This window comes from Monodon monoceros, unplaced genomic scaffold, assembly GCF_005190385.1.
Source record: "Monodon monoceros isolate NGI ecotype Baffin Bay Population unplaced genomic scaffold, NGI_Narwhal_1 Super_Scaffold_14, whole genome shotgun sequence".
In the NCBI taxonomy this organism is placed as follows: domain Eukaryota; kingdom Metazoa; phylum Chordata; class Mammalia; order Artiodactyla; family Monodontidae; genus Monodon; species Monodon monoceros.
The window spans coordinates 33,010,461-33,038,221 of NW_021703770.1; positions in this window are offsets into that span (position 1 = coordinate 33,010,461).

The window sequence follows — 27,761 nt, forward strand, 5'->3', positions numbered from 1 at the left end:
TGTATTTATTTATTTTTGGCTGCGTTGGGTCTTTGTTTCTGTGCATCGGCTTTCTCTAGTTGCGGCGAGCGGGGGCTACTCTTCATTGCAGTGCGCGGGCTTCTCATTGCGGTGGCTTCTCTTGTTGCGGAGCATGGACTCTAGGGAGCGCCGGCTTCAGTAGTTGTGGCATGTGGGCTCAGTAGTTGTGGCTCGCAGGCTCTAGAGTGCAGGCTCAGTAGTTGTGGTGCACAGGCTTAGTTGCTTCATGGCATGTGGAATCTTCCCGGACCAGGGATCGAACCTATGTGCCCTGCATTGGCAGGCGGATTCTTAACCACTGCGCCACCGGGGAAGTCCAAGGAGCACCTACATTTTTACAGCTTGCTTTGAGGATTAGAAATGATGTAAGTGAAGCATCTAGCTGCTCCTGGCACATAGTAAGTACTCTGTAATTGGTGGAGAGTGTAATAGAAAGATCAGTTTTTTTGTAATTAATTTTTATTGGAGTATAATTGCTTTACAATGTTGTATTAGCTTCTACCATACAGCAATGTGAATCAGCTATACGTATACATATATCCCCTCTTTTTTGGATTTCATTCCTCATTTAGGTCACCATAGAGCAGTGATTAGAGTTCCCTGAGCTATACAGTAGGTTCTCATTTGTTATCTATTTTATACATAGCATCAATAGTGTATATATATATATATATATATATATATATATATATATATATAGCAATCCCAATCTCCCAGTTCATCCCTCCCTTTCCCCCCTTGGTGTCCATACGTTTGCTCTCTACATCTGTATCTCTATTTCTCTTTTGCAAATAAGATCATCTATACCATTTTTCTAGATTCCACATATATGTGTTAATATACTATATTTGTTTTTTTCTTTCTGACTTATGTCACTCTGTATGACAGTCTCTAGGTCCACCCACGTCTCTACAAATGACCCAATTTCGTTCCTTTCTGTGGCTGAGTAATATTCCACTGTATATATGTACCATATCATCTTTATCCATTCCTCTGTTGATGGACACTTAGGTTGCTTCCATGTCCTGGCTATAGTAAATAGCGCTGCAGTGAACATTGGGGTACATGTGTCTTGTTTTGAATTATGGTTTTCTCTGGGTATATGCCCAGTAGTGGGATTGCTGGATCGTATGGTAGTACTAGTTTTAGTTTTTTAGGGAACCTCCATGCTGTTCTCCATAGTGGCTGTACCCATTTACATTCCCACCAACAGTGCAAGAGGGTTCCTTTTTCTCCACACCCTCTCTAGCCTTTTTGTTTGTAGATGTTTTAATGATGGGTGTGAGGCGATACCTCACTGTAGTTTTGATTTGCATTTCTCTAATGATTAGTGATGTTGAGCATCCTTTCATGTGTTTGTTGGCCACCTGTATGTCTCCTTTGGAGAAGTGTGTATTTAGGTCTTCGGCCCGTTGTTGGATTGGGTTGTTTGTTTTTCTGATATTGAGCTGCATGAGTTGTTTGTATATTTTGGAGATTAATCCTTTGTCAGTTGCTTCTTTTGCAAATATTTTCTCTCATTCTGGGGGCTGTCTTTCCATCATGCTTATGGTTTCCTTTGCTGTGCAAAAGTTTTTAAGTTTAATTAGGTCCCATTTGTCAATTTTTGTTTTTATTTTCATTATTCTGGGAGGTGGGTCAAAAAAGATCCTGCTGAGATTTATGTCAAAGAGTGTTCTGCCTATGTTTTCCTCTAAGAGTTCTATAGTGTCTGGCCTTACATTCCGGTTGTTAATCCATTTTGAGTTTATTTTTGTGTACGGTGTTAGGGAGTGTTCTAATTTCCTTCTTTTACATGTAGCTGTCCAGTTTTCCCAGCACCACTTACTGAAGATGCTGTCTTGTCTCCATTGTATATTCTTGCCTCCTTTGTCATAGATTAGGTGACCGTAGATGTGTGGGTTTATCTCTGGGCTTTCCATCCTGTTCCGTTTGTCTATATTTCTGTTTTTGTGCCAGTACCATACTGTCTTAATCAAGCTACCATACTGTAGCTTTGTAGTATAGGCTAATCAGGGAGCCTGATTCCTCCAGCTCTGTTTTTCTTTCTCAGGATTGCTTTGGCTATTGAGTATAATAGAAAGATTAGAACACTTGCCCTGAAAACCCTTGAGGAGTCCCCATGCTGTGGGGAAAACAATGCAAGTGGCAATGAGGGAACGATGGGCTGCTCAGTTATCTCCGGATGGTAAGGGATTCAGAGATGCGAGAAGGAGAATTACTTCCCAAAGATGATTTAGAGGAGAAGGGACTTGACTTGAAACTTAAGGGTTGAGGAGGTGGAAGGTATATGAGAAGGGCATAATAACATGAGCAAAGAGGCAGAGGAATAAGAATCAGGGGTTCCTGGGAGTGGCCTCTGCGAGCAGCGGCTAAATCGCTGGGGAGGAGCTTTGGAAACCCATGTCACTGGGTAGATTTTTACCACTCCAACAGGAAGGAAAATTCTGTGACGTTTCAGTGATTCCAGAAATGGTTACTTGTTGTTAATGTGAATGCTGCTTTGGTTTAAGAGCCGAGGAAGGCGTTAACCCTTGGTTTTCTCCTTTTCCTGTCTCTGAGCCCTTACCCCAGTTTTTCAGAGGTGAGGAAACTGAGAACCAAATAACCAAGTGCCTTTCCCAAAGTCACCCAGCTGGGAAGTGGCAGAGTTGGAATTGGAGCCCACTCCTTCTGACTCCCCAAGTCTATTGCCCCCTCTGGTTTCTCATTTCTTTGGTTTCTCCGTGGTGTCCAACACAGGACTGGGCAGATAGATGAGAAATACTTGGGGGGAAAGCAATTAAACCTTGACTGCAGTTCAGATAACTCGCAAAGCCTACAACAGTGTTCTTCAACACTAAGTGCACATTGAAATCATCCAGGGAGCTTTAAAAAAAAGAGATGTTGATCTCCAGGCTCTGAAGCACCACGTACAGCAGAACCTCAGGGGCAGGGCCTGGGCATAAGCATGTTTTAGGGCCCCCAGGTGGTTCTAGTGTGCGGCCAGGACTGTGAATCATCGAGCTGGACTGTTTAACACGCCTGGTCCAACCTACGTTGGCGTTTCTCAGAAGAGCTCTTGAATGACACGCCATCTGTTTGATCTGCGGGCCCTTCTGTGCTCGCCTCATCCGCAAGCAAGGATCTCCCTCCCTCCCTCATTCTCTGCCATATTGTCTCTGGATTTGGTCTTCATACTCGCGGTGGTGACTAATTAATCCTCCTGGAACAATCAAAGAAGACCTAATTGTGGGTGAGCCATCTGGAGATGCTTTCTGGTTGACTTGGACTTTGGGGAGGCTGAGGGGAAGAAAGTGGGAAATGACTCATACTCAAGATGAAACGCAAAAATTGCACTTATTCAAGGAAGGTTGTGGTACTTGGGGCTGTAACTTTTCCTCCTGCTTTTCAGTGCTTCCAGATGGTCCGTTTTCCCTTTCACACCCCCGTGTCCACACTCACCGCCATATATAGGGATGGTGTTTGAGCCCTGCCCAGATCCCCTTGCCTGGGTCAGGGTGCTCAGCCCTCAGCTGCAACAAAGCATGGTGGCCGCAGATGGCTTGCAGCTACCTCCCTCTCTGAAGAAGTGGCCTCGGCCATTAGGTGCCTCCCCACCCAGGAAGTGGCGCCCCTCAGGCCGGCCCATAGCCCATGATTGATAGGGTGTACAAGATGCCAACCCCTTGCTTCAAATCAGGGGTGGTTTATGCCCCTCAAAATCATGGCTGGTGTTGACCTGAGCCACATCCTTGCTTAGCATTTTCCCTTCTCTGTTTCGGGCTTCCCCTAACCCCCTTACAAGTCTTTTCTCAGGCCACTGCCTCTAAAAGTCACAGGCTCTGAGATCCTTTCTCAGAATCCTTTCAAGGAAACTGACCAGAGACAGAATGTTCTCTAGGTGATATGAGAGCTGCAAAGATGTTTAAGACCCAATTCTTATTTGTAAAATGCTTCTTGGTCCATTACAGAGGCAACACATTAACATGCAAAAAGTGATAAGGAAAAGAAGTGAATAACAATGAGATACTTTGGGACCTGTCACAAGGTACTAGACAATATTTAGATGAGTTTTAAAGGTAGAATGGCTTGAAGGAGGGGGGCAGAAGCATGTGGGAGGAGGAAATGGGATGAACGAAAATAGGAAAAAACAGGGTACAGGATGCACAGCTGTAGTGCAGGCTTCCCAAACCTTAGCATGCATCAGAATTACCAGCAGGGATTGGAAAAGCATGGATTACCAGCCCCACCCAGTTTCTGATCCCATAGATGTGTGCTGGGATGCAAGAATTTGTAATTCTAACAAGCTCCCAGGGGATGCTCGTGCTGCTGGCCTGGGACTGCACTTTGAGAACCACTGCTGTCATGAGATAAGTTTTGTGAATAAAGCTTTATTGGCGCACAGCAACACCCTTTCATATACATGTTGAATAGGTGCTTTCCTGCAGCAATGGCAGAGTCAAGTAGTCGCCACAGAGGTAGAATGTTCCACAGAACCAACAATATTTAATAACCGAAAAAGTTTGCCAACCCTTGCCATCAACCACAGAGTAAGGAAAATAGGGCGTGGAAGAAGGGCTTTGATGATGGGAGAGCAGTTTTCCCATCTCTGAGAAAGAAGACCAATGTCTTACCAGCTGGAGGGAAAGTAGAAAATCATTCAGGTTATAATGAATTTCTCTCTGAGGCCCCTCATGAGCATACAAGCAAAGTTATGTTCATTTATAGGAAAAAAACTTCCATTTTTGCATTTCTGAATGATCTATAAAATTCATATCTGCACAGGGGTAATTTAGCAGGATCAGAATAGGAAGAGTGGAAGAAAGTGAGAGAAAGGTATGTGTGGGTCAAACTGTAGAGCGTCCCTACACTTGGAGGGTGGGGACCGGGTGTCCAGCCCTGGTGCAGAGCAGGTCGCTGGCTGGGAAGAGCTGTAAAACCATCGTCCTTCCAAAGCTGTCCCCCCGGGACCTCATGCTTGGCAAGCTGCTTTCAGGCACTTCATCTCATCGGAGGCTCACATCACCTCTGAGATGGCACTTCCCGTTCCTCTTAGAGTGGAGTCACCAAAGCTCTGAAAATCCCAGGGGAGATTGTCTTGGAATCAACACCCAGGTATCTAACTCCCTCTTCGGGGGTCTCCCGCTTCTGCCCAAGGAAATGGCACATACCCCAGGATGATGACGGCCGGAACTTCCCCCTGAACTGGGTAACTGGGTGTGAGAGAAGATAGAACATGCAAGGAGGCTGTGGAGGATGGTTCTATTTGTAATCAAGGGAATAATTCACTCATTCATTCATTCACTCATTCATTCATTTTCTATTTCCAGAGGAGTTATTCCTCCTGACTTCTGAGGAGAAATGCATTTTGGTTCTTTTTTTTTTTTTTTTTAAGTCCTTAAAAGCTGTTGATCATCCTTCATAGTTACCCAATCACATTAGTTTAGCAAAGTAGCACAGCAGAAAAAAGAAAAGTATGACGCTCTATAGTCAGGTAACTTTAGATTTAAATTCTAGTCTTACCCATTTGTCCGCCAAGTGACCTGGGGCAAGTCATTTAACCTCTCTGTACCTCAGTTCTCCCTTCTTTAAATTAGAGTTAATAAGACCTGCCTTCGAGCCCGGTAGGTAACAGGCGTGTGAAGTGAGACAGGTAGGATTTTCTGCTGAGTGACTAGGTGCAAACTCCAGGTTGCCCGGCGCTGAGCTGCCTGAGACACGGGCTCCCCCTCCCCCAGGAGAGGGGCTGTGCTCACCCCCCTGCGGGGCTGTTGGCTGCTATCAGCTTGAGTGTGCACCTCCAAGAAGCCTTTCTCTGCCAGCAAGACCATGCTAAGGACCGCAGAAGCCTGCATTGTTATATGTTCACCAGGTGCTATTCTGTCCCCACCTGGAGTCCCTACATAAAAGGAAAGCAGGGCTTCCCTGGTGGCGCAGTGGTTGAGAGTCCGCCTGCCGATGCAGGGGACACGGGTTCGTGCCCCGGTCCGGGAAGATGCCACATGCCGCGGAGCGGCTGGGCCCGTGAGCCATGGCCGCTGAGCCTGCGCGTCGGGAGCCTGTGCTCCGCAACGGGAGGGGCCGCAGCAGTGAGAGGGCCGCAGCAGTGAGAGGCCCGCGTACCGCAGAGCGGGTGGGTCCCTCTCCTGGAGCACAAACCAGGAATTGTTCAGCCATGCCTGGACAGGGCCAAGCAAGGTGGGCCCCTCGTAGTTCCCACCTGTGCTGCACCAGGAGTTAGGATGAATCCCACCATTCACGTGGCATGGGTTGAGGAACGTGCTTTATGGGAGAAAGGGGCAACTTGCAGAGGCCAGTGGAGAACCAGAGAAGAGGAATCTCCCTGGATTCTCCCTTCAGCCACAGAGAACTGTGCCTGGGCCCAGGCTCTGCTGTCCTGCAGTTTGGTCTGTGTCCCATGATGAGGCCCTGCCCCATGGGCCCCTCTTGGTCTAGGGTAATTGCAGGACAGTAGCCTTGACCCTGAGGAACAGCTAGGCAGCTTGGGCCAGTGGTCTGGCCTGGGGGGGACAGGCAGGGCACAGAGAATGTGTTTCCTGGCCTGAGGAGCCAGAGCAGCTCCAGGCTAGCTCTTCCCCTTCCTCTGGGCCGGGGAAGCCTAGGAAGAGAAGGGGGCTCTGCATCTCGTCACTCTGCACGAAAACCACCCACAAGGACGTCTTTAACACTTGGGCCTGGACCCCAGGCTCTCTTCCCGAGGAGGGGAGACAACCAGGCTGACAACGTCGAGTACAACCAAGCTCCAGGCCTTCTGGAAACATTCACACTTCACAAAGCAGGGTCGGCTTTTAGCAGAATCACGGGTTTCGTTGGGGGATCAAATAGGATCTCCCTCCCTGAGAAGTGAGCTGAATCAGAAATGCTCTATTTCGGGCTTCCCTGGTGGCACAGTGGTTGAGAATCTGCCTGCTAATGCAGGGGACATGGGTTCAAGCCCTGGTCTGGGAGGATCCCACATGCCGCGGAGCAACTAGGCCCGTGAGCCACAAATACTGAGCCTGCGCGTCTGGAGCCTGTGCTCCGCAACAGGAGAGGCCGCGATAGTGAGAGGCCCGCACACCGCGATGAAGAGTGGCCCCCGCTCACCACAACTAGAGAAAGCCCTCGCACAGAAACGAAGACCCAACACAGCCAAAAATAAATTAATTAATTAATAAACTCCTACCCCCAACATCTAAAAAAAAAAAAAAAAAGAAATGCTCTATTTTGACTCAGTGACAGAGTGGCAAGTCTGGGTGAGATTGGATGACTGAAGGATGGCTCACAGAAGGGTTCTTATTTAATCCTATTCTTCCTACAAGGTGGAGAGTCAGTGCACTCACTGGGCATTGATGCCACTGACAGCCCTGCAGAAGGAGGGACAAATAACACCAGCTGATGGGTGAGGCCGGCTGCAGGCACTGTTGTGAGCACCCACAAGTCCTGGGGTGAGTTAAGGTAAACTATTGTATCCACTTTGGAATAAAATGACTAAACGGTAAGATCCAAGCCTTGTTCTGAAAGCAATGATTTATTTAAAAATAAACTTTCCCCAGGGAAGAAAAGAAAGGCAAGCAGCTCACATTTCCAGTGACGCCTTCTACATAAAAACCTGAGAGTTCCAAGTGGAGACTGTGAGACATAGAGTGGGCTGGACAGGAAGGCCGTGGGGTCTCCTGCCCTGGCAGCCATGAGTGTTAGGCCGTCACTGGTGGTCCAGTGGTTGGGATCCACCCTCTCACTGCCGAGGGCCCGGGTTCAATCCCTGGTTGGGGAACTAAAATCCTGCAAGTCGCATGGCACAGCCAAAAAAAAACAGCCGGAATTCTCATTGGCCTGAGATGATTGAAGTGTAGTTCTGCCTAAAGGCAAGTAACTGAACAATAAAAGGGCAAGCCTATGGGGCAAACGATGGTGTCTTTAGCTGCGAATCTTGTTTGAGAAACCATTTACTCAGCACCAATATCCTCCTGTTTTATCCTAGTAATAACTCCATGAGGTAGATTTTAATATGATTGTCCCCATTTTACAGGTTAAAAAAACTGTGGCAATGTCCTTCAAAAGGTGAACGGATCAGCTGTGGAACAGCCAGGTGATGGAATATTATTCAGCACTAAAAAGAAATGAGCCATCAAGCCGCAAAAAGACATGGAGGAACCTTAGATGCATATCACTAAGTGAAAGAAGCCAGTCTGAAAAGACTACATGCTGTATGACTCCAACTATATGACGTTCTGGAAAAGGCCAGACTCTGGAGACGGTAACAAGTCAGGGGCTGTGGAGGAGGGGAGGATGCATAGAGCCCAGAGGATTTTTTGGACAATGAAAATACTCTTTGTAACACTGTAATGGTGAATACGTGCCATTATGCATTTGTCAAAACCCATAGAATGCACAACACAAAGAGTAAACTCCAATGTGCACTATGGATTTTGGTTGATTAGAAAAACAAAACGAGGGAGGGGAGGAATAAATTGGGAGTTTGGGGTTAACAGATACATATTACTATACGTAAAATAAACAACAAGGGCCTACTGTGCAACACAGGAACTATATTTAATAACTTGTCATAACCTATAATGGAAAAGAATCTGAAAAAGAATATATATATATATATATATATATATATACCTGAATCACTTCGAGGTACACCTGGAACATTGTAAATCAACTACAATAAAAAACAAAACAAACAAACACATATTGTACAACACAGAAATAGAAAATATTTTATAATAACTATAAATGGAGTATAACCTTTAAAAATTGTGAATCACTATATTGTCCACCTGAAACTTATATGTCAGCTGTTCTTCAATTTAAAAAAACTAAAAACAAACAAAACTGTGGCAGCTACTTACCCACCATTCATGTGCCCTGTGCCACACCTCCACCATCCTTCATGCTGTGCCCGGCATGCAGGGCTCAATAAGTATTTGTCAGGTGATCAGCCTTATGAGTACCTGGTCACAGGCCCAATTGTACTCGGTTAGCAGGTGGACATTTCTTTTATCCCCAGGGATGAATCATGATTAGTCCAAATCAGTTGTGGCAATTTGGTTTCCTTGTGCAGTGATTGGCCTAGGAGTGGGTGTGTGGCCTGGTCTGATCAATAAGACAGAGCAGTACTGACATTTAGCAGGAGCACATCAGAATGGTGGTACTAGTTACTAAAATAGTGAAATACTTCTGTACCAGGCAGTAAATACTGCTCCCCTGGTCTCGTCTCCCCTTGCCCCAGCATCTACAAGGTTACTTCTGGCATAGAAGGGGCTTCCAAGACTTTGCTCTGGGGCTATAACCAGCATTTGATCTGTTCTGATTACCCAAGGGAAGTTTCTAAGGAAAATTTCTCCTTGAATAGAAAAGCAAAGGCTCATGCCTTTTGCTCATATCCTTTCTTCCTGCTTTACCACTGTTGTTGGCACCATGGCAGCCATCTTATAACCATGAGGCAACAAGACAATGAGAAGACAAACAGAGCCTGAGTCCTTAATGGTGCTGTAAGCCACACCACATCAAACCTGGAGCTGTCCTCCCTCTAGATGTGTTATTACTTGAGACAATTAAATACCTTTTATGGAAGGCTTAAGGGGTTCTGTTATTTGCAACTAATCAAACACATCCTAAACAATACAGACTCAGGCTCAAAGGGTTAAGTAATAAGCATGTTGACACTGAGTGCTAAGTATGTGTCAAGTGCTGTGCTAAACTATTTGTGCCCATGATCTCCTCTGCTCTTCTCAGTAACCTTAGAGAGAGGTACTATTGTTATGCCCACTTTTCAGATAAGGAAACTGAGGCTTGGGAGATTTAAAAAACTTACTCAAGCTCATGAAACCAGCAAGTAGTGAAGCTAGAACCTGCACCACACAGCTCTGGGCTGGACTAGAACACAAATTGTTTCATTCTCAGCCTTGTCTTTATCTTAATTCTGACTGCACACGAAGAAGAGCTTGTGGGGAGGTTGTTGGGGGAGGGAAGAATTCACCCTGGGAAGGCCATTGTCCCTCATATGGGTCCCTGGCTTGTGGCAGCTCCTTGACCTGGTCCCACATACCACTCCTGGCCCCTCCTGTACAGGTTGAGAAATTCAGTTGTGAGTTACCCCAGGGCTGAATGGGTTCCAGTTACCTGCCTCACAAAAACCCGTAAGTGGGTGAAAAGAAGAGCTATCAAGCAGATCCAATGCAGGTGAGATTTTGCTGACACCTGATCTTCCCTGAGGCTTGAAGATGCAAGTACATGGAAAACTAGATTACAACCAGGAAGCTTGCCTGCTAGGCATGGGATCTGAGAGGGTAGAGAGGTGGTGATCCTGCAGATGTTCCCAAGCTCTGCAGCGTCTGCAGACAGATGGGGGAACTCGCTGGGTGGGCCAAGGCACCCACCCTGCAGACACTTACATCACTGGGTCTCCTTGGATTTGCACATTTTTTTCTTGGATGTGTGAATGCCTTCAGGCAGCTCTCCTCCAGCTTCCCAGCTGAAACCAAGCCATTCTCTTTCAGGGTGATTTTGCCTAGTCCGTGTGCAGCCATTACGATCTTGCTTCATCATTAACCCCCATTCACAGGAATGGAATTGCCGAGTCAAAACTTTAATTTTTTTGTTGTAATCGATGTTGTCAGATTGCTTTCCAAAATGCCTGGAACCATTTGCCACTCCACGAACAATGCAAGAGAGTTCCCTTTTCTCTGTATCACTGCCAACAAAGGTGTTCTAGCTATTTTCATTTTTTCCAGTCCGGTAGATATAAGGTTACTTTAATTTGCATTTCCCTGTTGAGTTTGGGCACCTTTTCAGATGTTTGTTGCTATTGAGCTCTGCCTTTCTCTGAGTTGGGTTTTTTTTTCCTTTCTTTTCTTTCCTTTCTTTCTTTTTTCTTATTTTTTGGTACTTTCTTGTCAATTATATATTATATTATTTATATATTACAAATATGCTCGTATATTATAAATATAAATATTTCTTATTATAAATATATTTGTATATTATAAATATTCTATATTTGTATATTATAAATTTGTATATATGCATATATTACATTATACATATCTAAATATTGTATATTATATACATAATAGATGCATATTTGTATATTATAAATATAAATATTATAAATATTTTACTCTGAAGATTGATGTCCTTCATCTTGAGAAAATTATTTTCTGTTATTTATTTGATGATTTTTCACCCTTATTTTCCATGGTCACTATTTCTGGAACTCATTAATCAGCTTGAAGTCCTGAGGGCAGGCCGTTGGAAGGGGAAGATAGGGGTGAAGCGGGAAGAGCACGGACGAAGTGGAACCCCAAGTATGAGCTGTGCCCCACAGGGAGGACGGGGTGACACCAGTGCCTGTTCTTGCTGCCTCTGCCCTTGGTGGTGTGGAGTGGGTGTCCGTCTTTGGTCATGGGGCCAAACATACACCCAACCCAGGAGTCAGAGCGGCTGAAGGAGGATACAGGGGAAGACAGAGCAGGTGCTGCTCGTCAGGAGATGAGCCCACAGATAATTCGAGCTGCAAATTGGTTGCTGATTCACTTCCACCCTCAAAATTGCTCAAGAGTCTCTCTTGTGGCCAAACCCAACCAAAATATACAGGGAAGGGAATTCTGGGAAATGTAGTTCAGCCTAGTCACGTGGGCCTATCACAAAGCCAGCACAGCGCACTTGGAAATCATACTTAACACTCATATAGCACACATATAAATATATGCCAACTACTATTCTAAGCATTGTATGTATATTAACTCATTTTTTATAATGCTCCTAAGAAATAGCTATTATTATTAATATCCCCATTTTACAGAGGGAGAAACTGAGAACAGAGATGTTAAGTAAGCTGCCTAAGGTCACACAGCAGGTAAGGGGCAGAGCTGGGTTTTAAACCCAGAAAGTCTGACTCCAGGGTTTGTTTGCTCCACTACTCCACTGTGCAAAGGCAGTGTTGCTCCCTGGCCAAATGGATACTTAAAAGTGGAACCTGGTGAGTTGTAGAGCTTTATCTGGGGAGTTGTTTATGTGATTGGTTGTGTTTTTATTTTGGACTCTCCCAATGGAAGCGGTTTGTTGAGTTTTTGGGGGCTAAGGAATGTGTGTTTCAATAAATAGAGGGTCAAGGTGAAAGCAAACTGCTCAGAGAATCTGCATTTTGTCCTCTCTTGGTCCCTCCGCTTTAATCTTATGAGTGCAGGCCCTGCCACCAGAGAGGTGAGGTGGTTTCTCAGGAGGAGGGGCGGGCGCCACCTCTAGGCTCCTCCTGTCTCTCTGCAGGTTCTGGACGGCTGGGGACTGAGTCCCCTGAGCTGGGTGTAACCCCGGCAGGCCTCTGCACCCCCTGCCTCTCTCTTCACCTTATAAACGTGAGCTAAGAGTCTTCTTTGGCCCCGGTGCTGTTCTCCTGGTGCAGAGGACAAAGCACTGGTGTCTCCATGTTTACGCACAGCCGGGTCTTCCATAGCGAACGTTCATCCTGTCGCAGCCACCAGGGCGGCACAGAAACGGCAAGCCGCCTGCCCAGCCGTTTGGCCTTGGAGTAAGTAGGCCATCGGAAGGAGCGAGGGTAGCGACCTTCTCTTCTGGCATTTGATAACCCCGGCCTCCTGCTCTGAAGCCCCGTCACCTGTGTCTGCAGAAGCCTGGTGCACCCAAGGAGGAAGGGGAGGGTGGGGTCGCCCAGCCCCCTAGCCCCGCCCAGGAGCCAGGGACCAACGCTCTCCTCGGGGAACAGCCTTCCCAGCTGCGCTCCTGGGTCCCACCTGGGGCCGCTGCGGACAGTGCAGGATTTAACAGAGCAGCCTCCGGCCTGGCTTCCCTGCACTGATCCCCAAGCCTGAATTCAGGGGAAGGTGCTGGAATGGATGTTGGGACTGGCCAGCTAGACCCTTGTCTGCTCAGCAGCTGGCCCCTGGGAGTCCCCACGGTGTGAGAAGGCAGGCTTCGCAAACTCAAGTGCACGTCGGAATCCCCTGGAGGGCTTAGTCCAGCAGGCCCCGCACCCAGAGCACCCGAGGCCCGAGAATGTGCATTTCTTACAAGTTCCCAGCAGCTTGCAGCTACCTCTGCGAGGAGGACCCCACTTTGAGAACCACTGCTGTGCAGAACGCCGCCTTCTCCTCTGAGGCATGACACCGTTCCAAGACTGACTGCTAAACTGTTGCTGCCCGCCCAGCCTGGGAGCAGCCCGGAGGCCGTCCTGTCCTGCCCCCCCCCCCCCCAGCACGGAGTTGGGCAGCATCAGCAAAAGCCGTCAGGGAGGCCCCAGCCCTCAGCTTAGCTGATGGTCTGCACAAAGCGTCCTCTGTGGTGCAGACTCGCTGACAAGCACCACCCTGTGTTTTGGGGATGAACCAAATCTTCATAACATTAGACCCGTGGATTCCTGGCTCTGAAGACTGAGGCGAAAACTCCCCCTGCTTTCCCAGCCAACCCACCCTGGCCATCCTCTGCAAGCAGGCAGAACGGGAGGCCCAGAAATGGAGCCAGGCCGGCAGGAGGTCTGAGAGCTGCTTCCTGTGTCAGCTGATACCAAGACCCCGTGCAGCTAAATCACGAACAGTATACTCCACAGCTGCCTCAGCCTCTTCCCCTTTGGCCTTAAAGAGCCTGTGCCCCGACCTAGCGCTCAGAACCGGAGACACGGGCCGGGGCTGGCGATAGGGAGCGGCTCAGGCCAGCCCAGGTATGTCAGCTTTACAGACAATCGTGGAGTTACAGGGCAGCCCCACTTGACTTGACTCTCCTTCTCAGAGCTTCCATGGACGCCCAATGGTTTCTCCCTCCTTGGCTTTCAGGTAGAGTCACAAGTTTCCTGTTCTCTCTCCCTTTACCCATCACTGTGAACTTCAGGTGAAGAGAGAGGGATTTGTGCATACACAGAGCTACTGCCGACCTCCTTGGTGTTTAAACCCGGACTGTCTGGTCCACGTGTCTTAACCTGGGCCCTGAGCCCAAATATGGACTACAGGGTGGGTAGGTCACAGGTATCTGTAACGTGCCCCCAAATGGCACTGGAGGATTCAGAAAGATGGCGCCTCCTAATTAAAGTTTCCACAGGCAACACTTGCCCAAGTGGAAACACCTCAACTGCCCCTGTTCTCAGCCTCTACCAAAGAAAGAGAACATTCCTCACTGGGGTTCTTTCTGTTGAGTGTTTTTGCACGGTGCCCAGCCAGCAGACAGCTATTTGACATTCGCAGTCAATGGAATAAATCATGGAGTTGTGCTGGTTACCAGAAGCTAGTAATTTATTTCACTAGCTTTCAAATGAATTCAAGAAGTTCGGAAAACTGCATGGATATGAGTAAATTCTAAACTCAAGCACAAAGAGATGCAGGAGTTTTTTTGTTTTTATTTATTTATTTATTTGGTTATGCAGCTGCCCTGTAGCTCCACGATTGTCTGTAGTCTCCTTTCTAATTTCTAACTTTAAGTTAAAGTTAAATCTTTTAACTTAAAGATTTATGTTAACTCTGCTAAAGGTGCCGGTTGGAGGGTTGTGAACAAAGACCTAGAGCAGCTCTGGCAACATCAGCTCTATGAAAACGTGTGCCTGTCCAGTTTTCTGGGTGAGTATTCATAGCTTTCATTGCGTTACTAAAAGCACCACCAACTGGAAAAGGACAGGAACCAATGGCTTAGATAAAGCTCTCAAGCCACTCCCGACCTCTCCTCCCTCCCCTCCTTCCCTCTGCCCAGCTGTCTCCATTCCTGGCTTTCCATGTGGATCTGATGAGAGACTAGAAGGGAACCACGTGTTTCACGAGTCGCCACCCACCTGTGGATGATTAAAGTGAGCTGGAGGGGTTTTTTGAACCAAGTGAAATAATAAATATAAAAATACTTTACAAAATCATACAAAAGGAAGGAGTTGAAAAGGTAGGGGGTTGCCAGTATTTTAAGTGTTAGTGTAATGACTGATTCCCCACCTCCTGACCGACCTATCCACGGGCTGTTTGCTTAATGTTGTAAGTGCTGAAGGGTACTGATAATCACAGCTAAGGTGTGCTGGTAGCTTCCTGTCCCACTGATTTCCCACACCAACCCTATGAGGCAAGCAGTGTTACCCCCACTTTACAGATGAAGAAACCGAGGCCTAAGAGAGTTTAGGTAACTTGTCCTAGTTACAGGAGAAGGGTTTGAACTGAGGCATTCTCGCTTTGGCCCCTAGGTCTTAACCGCTGTTGGGCAGCTGCTACGTACCAGGAGCTGGGCTAACGGTGCTATGAGTATTAACCTACTGAGTCTGTACAACAAATCTGTGAAATGAGTGGTATTATTATTCCCATTTTACAAAAGCCCAAACTGAGCTAAAGATGACCTAGCCCTGACCACAAGATCACAGAACTAATAAATACTGGAGCTGAGATCTACCCCAATCTCACTCCAGAGTTCATACCCTTAACCCTTGTGCTGAAATGCTAGGCTTTAAAAAGCTGCTTAAATCAACCTCCAAATAACTATGGGGGTGGTGGGGTGCATTCATTAAAGGCGATTTCTCTTAGAGGAGGATCTGAGCTATTTTCTTAAGATTCAAAAACTCAGCAGAGAATAATTTCATCATTCTCACACTTCAACGATCACACTTTGGTTTCAACAGATGTTCACTGTACACCTACTGTGTAAAAGCACTGCGCGCAGGGCGTAAGGGCTGCAAAGTTGAAGAAGGGTCCTCGCCCGCTGGGAGTCCCCGTCTAGACTAACAGACCCATCCCTGTAAACGTCACAGAAAGCAGACTGATGAGAGGGCCTGACAGGTGCTAAGGAGGCTGGGGAGCATTCTGTGGCTTTTGCTGACTGTTGAGTTCCCTGTTCAGGAGGGGTGGGCAGGTGTCTCAGGCATCAGGGTTTTAAGAAGTGCCTGCAGGCAGGGGAGACATGCAGGGCTGAGATACTACTCAGCCCACTAGCTCCTCTGCTGGTTCCAAGCGGTAAGAAAAAGGAGGATTTGGTCTCCACATCCTTCTGGTCACATGCCCCAGGCAGCTCCTTGTTTCTTCTGCCCAATTTCCTTGTCCATGCCTTCCCTGCCCAACGCAGGGACACATTTCAGGGTTGTGGGTTTCTGCAGGGTCACACAGGAACAGACCCATCTCTCAACACTTCCGGACTTGTGTTGGGGGCATGGAGCTCTTGAGGCGCCCGCCTGTCCATTTCCCAAATGATGATTAACTGTAACTGACAACCCTGCATTACATAAGAGGATTATGAAACTCTGTAACAGGGAGGTAGGTGATCTGTGTGTATAAATAGACGAAGACCTCATTATTGTGCTTCTTTAAGACTCAGAGACATCTAGTGGCAGAAAATTGTATCTGCAGCCCTAGCAGATCCTCTCCAAATAAGTGACTTGAAAAAGTTCTAATTTGTGAGACTTTTGTACATACTCAAATTGGGAGACTTTAGGTTAAATTACTTTGAAAGAGAAGGAATGTACAGGTTTTCCATTTGTAGAAGTACAGTATGTTTTTAAACTTGAAGTATAGTTGATTTACAATATTTCAGGTGTACATCAAAGTGATTCAAATATGTGAATATATATATATATATATATATATATATATATTTCAGATTCTTTTCCATTATGGGTTATTACAAGATATGGAGTAGAGTTCCTTGTGCTATACAGTAGGTCCTTATTGTTTATCTACTTTATATATAGTAGTGTGTATCTGTTAATCCCAAATTCCTAATTTATCCCTCCCACCCCTTTCCCCTTTGATAACCGTAAGTTTGTTTTCCATGTCTGTGAGTCTGTTTCTGTTTTGTAAATAAGTCCATTTGTATCATTTTTTAGATTCCACATGTAAGTTGTATCATATGGTATTTGTCTTTCTCTGTCTGACTTACTTCACTCAGTATGATAAACTCTACGTCCATCTATGTTGCTGCAAATGGCATTATTTCATTCTTTTTATGGCTGAGTAATATTCCATTATATATATATATGTACCACATCTTCTTTATCCATTCATCTGTTGATGGACATTTAGGTTGCTTCCATGTCTTGGCTATTGTAAATGGTGCTGCCATGAACATTGGGGTTCACGTATCTTTTCGAATTAGAGTTTTCATCTTTTCTGTATATATGCCTGGGAGTGGGATTGCTGGGTCATTTGATAACTCTATTTTTAGATTTTTAAGGAACCTCCATACTGTTCTCCATACTGGCTGTACCAATTTACATTCCCACCAACAGTGTAGGAGGGTTCCCTTTTCTCCACACCCTCTCCAGCATTTATTATTTTTAGACTTTTTCATGACGGCCATTCTGACTGGTGTGAGATGATACCTCCGTGTAGTTTTGATTTGCATTTCTCTCATCACTAGCAGTGTTGAGCATCTTTAGTATGGTATTGTATTTAATAAAAAGTACCGTAAGTCTACTTTAAGCCTGTTCTCCCCAAAGTTTTAGATGCACCCAACTGTATAAAGTGTGTGAAAGAGAAAATTAGACAATAAAAAAATGACTCTGTTAACAGCCTCTACATATTCACCTGTCATGATGCTGAACTTTTTTGATATAATTAGGTTTTGTACCAAATTCACAATTATCACTATCAAGTTGGTCTTATAGGTGAGCATGCATAGATTAAATAACTACTAAACCAAATATTTAGGAGAATGTATAAGGAGAAAGCTCCCCCACAATCAGACTAGAAAGTACCTTTCCTAGACTCGGGGGCAGTAGAGCTGCTGGGGGAACAATTTAAGGGTGGGTATTGGTGGGTCCCAAAGAGTGAGGCCCTATAGCCTGGACCACAAGCTGGGACCCAGCAAGACTGTAAGATACATCATGGAAGGTCAGTGTGGGAGCAGCAGTGGGATGTGTGTCATGTTTCCCTGGCAAAGCCCTAAGGGAGTGGCCAAACCTAGAGAAGCAGTGGCTGTACATATGATGTGATGATGGGGCTCAGGCAGCCTCCCAGTTTCCTACACCCCAGAATATGACAGGAAGAGCAGCACAATACCTGCGTGCCTGTGGACAGCATAGAAGGAGGAAAAGGAAACACTGAAACTCTTGAATTGCTCTCTGAGAACAGAGGAGCAATGGGGTGTCCCAGGAGCGACAGCCGATGACATCCCACCGGCCAGTGCCTTGACACCAGGAAAGCTCCCCATTTCTTAGGCATGAAACTGGGGAAAAGTAGGTGGTGGAGTAAGTCCCATATTGAGTGACCTTAAGTGTTACCACCCCAGTGGAATGGAGCCTCTTTTCCCCTTTTCCTTTCTGCTCCCCACGCACAGAGCAGAAAGGAAAAGGGAAAAAGAGGAGTTAGCAGGGGAAGTGGAAGATATACAACACTGACGGCTTTGTTCAAATGTCCTCACCTTAAGTATCTGCTTCTATCTCACTCTACCACTTCCCTCTCTCTCCCTCTCTCAGCTCCCCCCAACCCACGCATATTCTAGCCATTCCTTCATTTGCCTGCTCCTTGTTATTCAAGGTACAGCCAGATTTTTTTCTTTTCTTTATTTATTGATTATTTATTTATGTGGCTGAGTTAGGTCTTAGTTGTGGCATGCGGGATCTTCACTGCGGCATGCAGGATCTTTCGTTGCGGCGCACAGGCTCTTCGTTGTGGTGCATGGGCTTCTCTCTAGTTGCGGCGTGCGGGCTTCTCTCTAGTTGTGGCGCGTGGGCTTCAGATCACGTGGGCTTAGTTGCCCTGTGGCATGGGGATCTTAGTTCCTTGACCAGCAATCAAACCCACGTCCCTTGCATTGGAAGGTGGATTCTTAACCACTGTACCAACAGGGAGGTCCCCAGCCAGATTTTTTTTCTGATTATAAAAGTAATACGTATTCATATTTTAAAATACATAAAGGTGTAAAAAAGAAAGTAAAACTCATCTTAATTCCACCACACAGAGATGACCACTGTTAATGCTTTGATCTATATCCCCTTAGACGTCTTTTCTATGCATATCTGTATGTATATATTTAAGAAATGAACCTTACCATGCAAAGGTATTTTATAGCCTATTCCTACTCCATAAATGCATAACTCTTTCCATGGCAATATAGTTGCATGTCATCATTTTTAATAGGTACATAGTATTGTATACTGCTTATAAATAAATCATAAGTCACTTTTTTGAGGGCCATGTAGGTGGTTTCTAATTTTTTGCAATTATGAACAATGTTGTGATAAACATCCTTGTGTGTGTTGGGGGGTCTTTGGTTTGCTTGTCCAGTTCTTCCCCCAGGACAGTGGTTCTCAAAGTGTGTTCCATGGAGCCTGTGGAAATGTGTGAGGTGCTCCTGCAGGGGTGAGGTGAAGGCTGCAGGGCTTCAGCCCTTAATCTTCCTTCAACAATCATAGGTTCACGTCTCTCTGCTCCATTTGGGGAGAAGAAAGTGTTCCATCGCTAAATGCAGCTGAAAATCCAGTGCTTTAGGACAGAGTCAAGGAAAATTAAAATTGTTACGTCAGAGAGTATGCATGTTTAAAGATCTGATACATACTGCCAAATGACTCCTGAAAGGGTATACTAATTTTCATTCCTACCAAAAGCATATGTGTGCCTGTGTTTCCCACACCAACACTTTGCCTTTATAGAGCTCTAAAGGCAAAATCATTTTTTAAATTTCTATTTCTTTGATTAGTCATTATATTGCTTTCTTATTGCTGCTGTAATAAATTACCACAAACTTGGTAGCTTAAAAGAACATAAATTTATTATGTTAAAACAGAAGAATCTATTTCTTTCTTCTAGAAGCCTCCTGCATTCCTTGGCTTGTGGCGCCTTCCTCCATCATTAGTCTAACTTCTGCTTCTCTCCTCACATCTCCTTCTCTGATTTTGACCCTCCTGCCTCCCTCTTTCACTTATAAGGACCCTTTTGATTACTTTGGGACCACCCAGATAACCCAGAATACTATCACATCTCAAAATCCCTAATCACTTCTGCAAAACCTCTTTTGCTGTCACAAGTTCTGGGGATTAGGACATGACATCTCTGGTGGGTCATTTTTCTACCTGTCACAGTAATGATATAGAGCATGTTTTATTTATTGACAATCTGTAGTTCTTTGATAGATTATCCTTCTGTGACCTTTGCTCATTTTGCTATTAAGATATTTGTATTTTTCTAGTGGATTTGTAACACAAAAATTATATATTTTGGAATTATAGACGTGTTGCTTATTACGTATGTTGCAAATCTTTTTCTTCACATTTCTGGTTTTTAAACTTTCTTTAGGCCGTGTGTTAGTCCGCTTGAGTTGCCATAACAAAATAGAATAGTCTGGGTACCTTAAACAACAGAAATTTATTTTCTCACAGTTCTGGAGGTTAGAGCTCCAAGATCAAGGTGTCAGCATGGTCAATTTCTGGAGAGAGCTTTCTTCCAAGCTCACCGATGGCTACATTCTTGCTGTGTCCTCACACAGCACGGAGAGAACAAGCTCTCTGGTGTCTCTTCTTATAAGGTCATGAGGGCCTCACCCTCTTGACCTCATCTAACCCTAACTACCTTCCAAAGGTCCCATCTCCAAATACCATCACATTGAGGGTTAGGACTTATGGCTTTTATGGAGACACAAACATTCAGTCCGTAACAGGAAAAATTTGGATTTTCATGTGGTCTAATCTGTCAATCATATTCCTGATGCCTTTTGTCTTCAGTGATATGTTAGCTTAGCAAGGCCTCTTTCGCCAGAGATACATAAACATGTACATACACTTTCTTCTTAAACTTTTATATATTTGCCTTATTTTACATTCAAATTTTAATCATTCTGGAATATAATTTGGGGTAAATTCTGACTCTGTTTTCTTGCCAGTTAAAGTACTTTGTTTACCATTTTATTCTTCAAATAACAGCTTCAAAATAGTCTCTAAGGACATAAGCTTTTAACCAGACAGGAGTCCTGGATTTGCCATTATCTGAATACTGGCCTGTTGAAACCAGTTTTCCTCCTTCCCTTTCTCTGCTAGTTATAGAAAATTATTTTTTGTCTTTCTGGAAAATCCATTCATTCAGTAAAAGACCAACAACTAAAGCCAACTTTTATTTTTAAAGGAAACAATGAGTGTCCTTAATATTTCAGGCTTGAACAGCATTCTGTGTATAGCAACTTACCATCAACCCATATGAATGTGTACTTAGAGCTTTCACATTCCTTTGAATCCTAAAGTTATTTGGTTTTCAAAACCAATGGAAAAACACTATCCATGGAAGAAAACTATTTAGATATTTGAACTATAAAAACTTTGGGCTTTATCTGTTGGGGCCACTTAGTGTTCTGCACAAGCCAGCATGAAATGTTTGTGCCTGGGAATGAAGGGTAGGGGTAAAGCTTCAAACCGCAGAAAGGCGAGTTCTAAATCTTATGAAACAGACTCAGTAATGTATAACTACACACAATGCTGGTATATTATACATTAATAATCCTAATTCTAAAATAACATAACACAGTATATCATAGTACAATAACAGGTATAAAGTGATTTTAATGATTAAATATTCAATTGGATTAAAATTCCCATTTAATCCAATACCTTTCTTAAGCTCCTGCTATGTGTCTTGGCCCTGTGTTTCCAGGCAGTAAAAAGTGCGTGACAACAAAACAAACATTTGTGATGCAAATAATTTTGAGATGGAATACAGATTTGTTGAGTTAATACATAAATTTATGTGTTGTATATATGGTGTGATATTACATGATACAGTGTAACTAATACCGTGAAAGTAATTTTTCTATTTCACAGTCAGACCTTGAAAATGAGTAGATTCCAATCCACAAATGTGTTGAATTTCAAAGGTCTGTTTCTAAATCAGTGGTTCAAAACTCAGAAATTATGTCACTATAAAAATAAGATTCTAAGTAGTGGTGAGAACCAGCCTAACTATAGATTTTTTGTTTGATTGAAATTATACACATTTTCTATGAGAGGTAGTTGAAATTATATACATTTGTTACAAGGGATACTTTTCAGATATGATACTAGTGATTAAAAGAGGAAAGCAATAGAACTTAATAAGACACGGTCTGTTTATCTAGAATGATAGTCCTTAAGGAAGTTGAAAGTTTAGTACAAAGAGAATGACTTTTGTGGAAATTCCGGAAAGCTTCAGAGACCTTTTCAAGGGGTTAGAGGTTGATGGCGTGGGTCTGAATTATGTCACAATTGTTCTTCTCCTTGTTTTTAATACAATGTGTTGTTACACTGTTCGTGCTTATCAGCCATATTTACTGCTCTGTTTTAATTAATAAATGGGATGCTGAGAAGCCAGGAGAGCAGTGAGTTAATGAAGGAGAGGGCACAGCATTTGTGAGATCACCCCTCGGGGGAAGAAAGGAGATGGTAGAGAAAAGAGTCAGTGGCCTCTGTGAATTGGCCCCAAGGCCATTGTGGGGAATCCTGCTGAAGACGCATAAACTTCCTCAAATAATAACGATGGTCTCTGCTACCCAGCTTTCCTCACCTAACTAGTGGTTCTGGTACTGAAAGTTGCCACAATTAGGACTGAGACTATTGCTCCCTCAATGGAGGGGAGATTTACATAACCTGGGGGAGAATTGGGGGCTTGGTGATAATTAAAGAAACAAAAACAACAAAGTCAGTTATTAATTCAAGAGAAAACAAAAAACCAAGTAGGGAAGGAGAAGTGATTATATAGTACACTACACGGCTCAGCTGTCAGTAAGAGTTTTACAATCATAAAAGGTAAACACTTATACCAGTTAGCAATTTGTTGCCTTTGGCCCCAGATTCAAACTCCATTTCTTGACCTGTGAAAATTGATCTGGATCCTCAGCTCCTCCTTTGCGCTGACATGGTGTTAAAAGCTTCGTCAGTAGAGGGCACTGGAGGGAAACTGCAGGAGGAAGAGGCTCCTCTTCCCAGTACCAGTGTTTTCTGTTTTCCTCCTTGCTCCTACTGTTTGGTTGCCAGCTATGGATGGGTTGGGGAAGACATTCAGTGGCATTCACCTATATTAAGTCTCAGTGGTACCTCATAGAGAGCTTCCTAACAAATTTTTGCAGCCCTCCAATGAGTAGATTCCCACTGAATCATGCCAGCACTCCAGTGGTTGGCTTCTCAGCCCTGGCCTGACAGCCCTTCAGAGAGGCTTCTTCTGCTTGCTACTCCTGGCCATGCTTTTCTACCCACCTGCACCCTGGAGCAGTGTCTCCTGCTTGTCCAGTAACTGTTGACTAGCTCTGGCCTGGAGCAACTCAGTATACTTCTCTGCCATCTCAGCCTCAGGAAGGGATGTTTCTTCCTTGAGTAGCTTTGTTCATCTCTAGGGTATATTCCAGAGTTCTCTTTCTTCCATAGATGATCCTATATTGCAGTTAATAATTCTTATGTTAAACTTTCCCTCTACAAATCACTGTGCAGTTTCTGACTCCTGATTTGACCTTGATTAATTCAACACTAAATACTTAACTAACAAAAATTATTTACCTATTTTGGGAAGATGGGGAGTTAGAAAGGGTGTGTGTGTGTGTGTGTGTGTGTGTGTGTGTATGTATGAGAGAGAGAGAGAGAGAGAGAGAGAGAGAGGAAAAGAGAGAGAGAGAGAGAAGGTAGCTAAATCCTTATCTTCCATAGTAGGAAGTTGATAAATAAAATATAAAATTGAAAAATATATAGAATACAGTATAAGATTGTTATCTGGAGATTTGAAAGGGGTTGTATTAGGAAATGAAGTGTGAGGTATCTGCCATTTTTGTAACAAACCTTGTATTTGACTCTTTATGGTCATAGATAACTTTGATAAGAAATAAAATGATAAAAAGAAAATCACTGAGGTTGAAACAAATAAAAAGAGAAGGAAGAAGAGAAAGTAACAAAGTTTGTGGAATATCAAAAGATGTGTCATTGGGATAGTTTGTTTTTCATTAATCGCATAATACATGATCAAACTAACAGCAAAGGTAGTAGATCAATCACTTATAAACTTGGAGAAAGGTTAAAAGATAAAAGTAGTAAAATCATCAATATCCACAATAATTAGTTAAAGGAGACACATAACAAAAGGATGTAAAATATGATGCCCAAAACATTAAATGTGGGGTGTGGGAGTAAAAATGCAGGGCTGTTAAAAGGCATTCAAACTTAAGAGAGCAGCAACTTAAAATAATTACATATATATAAACTTCATGGTAACCACAAAACAAAAATCTATAAGAGATCCAAACATAAAACTAGAGATAGTTATCAACTCACAAAGGAAGAGAGCAAAAGAAAAAGAAAGAAACAAAAAGGAACTATAAAACAACCCAAGAACAATTCACAAAATGGTAATAAGTACATATCTATCGATAATTACTTTAAATGTAAATGGGCTAAATGCTCCAATCAAAAGATATATAGTGGAGAATTCTCTGGCAGTCCAGTGGTTAGGACTCCGTGCTTCCACTGCAGGGGGCCTGGGTCTGATCCCCGGTTGAGGAACTAAGATCCCTCATGCTGCGTGGCACAGCCTAAAAAATTTGTTTTAATTAAAGAAAAAAGATATATAGTGGTTGAATGGATACAAAAACAAGATATATACTGCCTACACGAGACTCAATTCAGATCTAAAGACACACACAGACTGAGTGAGGGGATGGGAAAAGGTATTCCATTGCAAATGGAAATCAAAAGAAAGCCAGGGTATCAATATTTATATCAGACAAAATAGACTTTAAAATAAAGACCTACAAGAGACAAAGAAGGCTATTACATAATGATCAAGGGATCAATTCAAGAAAAAGATATAACAATTGTAAATATATTTGCACCCAACATAGGAACACCTAAATACATAAAGCAAGTATTAATAGACATAAAGGGAGAAATTGACAGTAACACAATACTAGTAGGGGATGTTAACACCCCACTTACATCAATGGACAGATCATCCAGACAGAAAATCAGTTAGGAAACACTGGCCTTAAATGACACATTAGAACAAATGACTTAATAGATACATATAGAACACTCCATCCAAAAGCAGCAGAATACACATTCTTCTCAAGTGCACGTGGAACATTCTCCAGGATGGATCACATGCTAGGCCACAGAACAAGTCTCAGTAAATTTAAGATTGAAATCGTATCAACCATCTTTTCTGACCACAACCCTATGGGACTAGAAATCAACTATAAGAAAAGAACTGCAGAAAACAAAACACATGAGGGCTAAACAATATGCTACTAAACAACTAATGGGTCCCTGAAGAAATCAAAGAGGAAATCAAAAAACACCTGTAAACAAATGATAATGAAAACATAATGATCCAATATCTATGGGATGTGGCAAAAGCAGTTTGAAGAGGGAAATTTACAGTGATACAAGCCTACCTCAGGAAACAAGAGAAATCTCAAACAAAAAACCTAACCTTACACCTAAAGCAAATAGAGAAGAAAGATCAAAACCCAGTTAGTAGAAGGAAAGAAATCATAAAGATCATAGCAAAAATAAATGAATAGAGGCTAAAAATCTATAGAAAAGATCAATGAAACTAAGAGCTTGTTCTTTGAAAAGATTTAAAAAATTGATAAACCTTTAGCCAGACTCATCAAGAAAAACAGAGAGAGGGGGCAAATAAATAAAATCAGAAATGAAAAAGAAGTTACGACTAACACTAGAGAAATACAAAGGCTCATAAGAAACCTCTATGAACAATTATATGGCAATAACATGGATAACCTAGAAGAAATGGACAATTTCTTAGAAACGTACAATCTCCGAAGAAATAGAAAATATAAACAGACAAGTTACCAGTAATTAAATTGAATCAGAAACAAACTCCCAACAAACAAAAGTCCAGGACCAGATGGCTTCACAGGTGAATTCTACCAAACATTTAAAGAAAAGTTAACACCTATCCTTCTCAAACTATTCCAAAAAATTGCAGAGGAAGAAATGCTTTTGAACACATTCTATAAGGTCAGCATCACCTTGTTACCAAAACTAGGCAAAATATGACAAAAATATACAGGCCAATATCACTGATGAACATAGATTCAAAAGTCCTCAACAAAATATTGGCAAACCAAATCCAACAATACATTAAAAGGATCATACACCATGATCAAGTGGGATTTATCCCAGGGATGCAAGAATGGTTCAATATTCACAAATCAATCAATGTGATACAACACATTAACAAACTGAAGAACAAAAATCATATGATCATCTCAATAAATGCAGAAAAAGCTTTGGACAAAATTCAACATCCATTCATGATAAAAACTCTCAACAAAGTGGGTATAGAGGGACCATACCTCAGCCTTATAAAGGTCACATACAACAAGCCCACAGCTAACATCATACTCAATAGTGAAAAGCTGAAAGCTTTCCTCTAAGATCAGGAAGAAGACAAGGATGCCCACTCTTGTCACTTCTATTCAACATAGTTTTGAAAGTCCTAGCCACAGCAGTCAGTACTAGGGATGTAATGTACAACATGATAAACATAGTTAACACTGATGTATGTTGTATATTAAAGTCATTAAAGGGACTTCCCTGGTGGCACAGTGGTTAAGAATCCGCCTGCCAACGGAGAGGGCACGGGTTCAAGCCCTGGTCCGGGAAGATTCCACATGTCATGGAGCAACTAAGCCCGTGTGCCACAACTACTGAAGCCTGCGTGCCTAGAGCCCATGCTCCACAACAAGAGAAGCCACCACAATGAGAAGCTCGTGCACCACAATGAAGAGTAGCCCCCGCTTGCCGCAACTAGAGAAAGCCCGCGTGCAGCAACGAAGACCCTACACAGCTAAAATAAATAAAAAAAGAAAAAAAAAGTCATTAAAAGAGTAAATCCTACAAGTTCTCATCACGAGGAAAATAAATGTTTTCTATTTCTTTAATTTTGTATCTATATGAGATGATGGATGTTCACTAAAGTTATTTTGGTAACCATTTCATGATGTATGGAAGTCAAATCATTACGCTGTACAACTTAAAGTTATACAGTGCTGTATGCCAATTATATCTCAATAAAACTGGATTTAAAAAAAGGAGCATTCCATTTGCTGCCCTCTGAGCCTTCCTCTACTGGCTCCCTAAGGATTACCCCTCACAGCCAGAGAAACAACAGCTTAAATCGATTTTCATTGTTAATAAATGGGCACAAATGGAAATGCCTCTTTTTTCCCTGTTGGCACACATGTACTTGGTCATTTGAAATACAGCATAGCTGTTAATGAATTAGCAAAATAATGAGCCATGAATATCTGTGGTTTAGAAAGAAGTCTTAGAAAATCCATTATCTCCTGGGCAAGATGGGAAAAGAGGGGTGTTGCTCTGAATCTTGATTGTAGCAGAGGTAAGAACAAGTAGGATGTGCAGTTTGGTGGTGATTTTGGTGCTACAGACAGAGTTAGATTGTTGCTTACATTGAAAGGGAATGTAGTACTAGTCATTTTTACCTGCATCTATAATGAAATGAGAATAAAGACAAATAAATACAAATTATGTAATAAATACCCAAGAACATCTACAGTGGCAGTATTCTAAACAAGTATGAAAAGGAACATGTGAATATAAAACTCTCCCTTGTCCCATGGTTTCCTTCTCTCTAATATGGGAATATAAACACTGTTGTGTTTTTTTTTTAAATTTTTATTTATGGCTGCATTGGGTCTTCGTTGTGGTGCGTGGGCTTCTCATTGCGGTGGCTTCTCCTGTTGCGGAGCAAGGGCTCTAGGTGCGCAGGCTTCAGTAGCTGTGGCTCACAGGCTTTAGAGCGCAGGCTCAGTAGTTGTGGCACACAGGCTCAGTAGTTGTGGAGCATGGGCTTAGT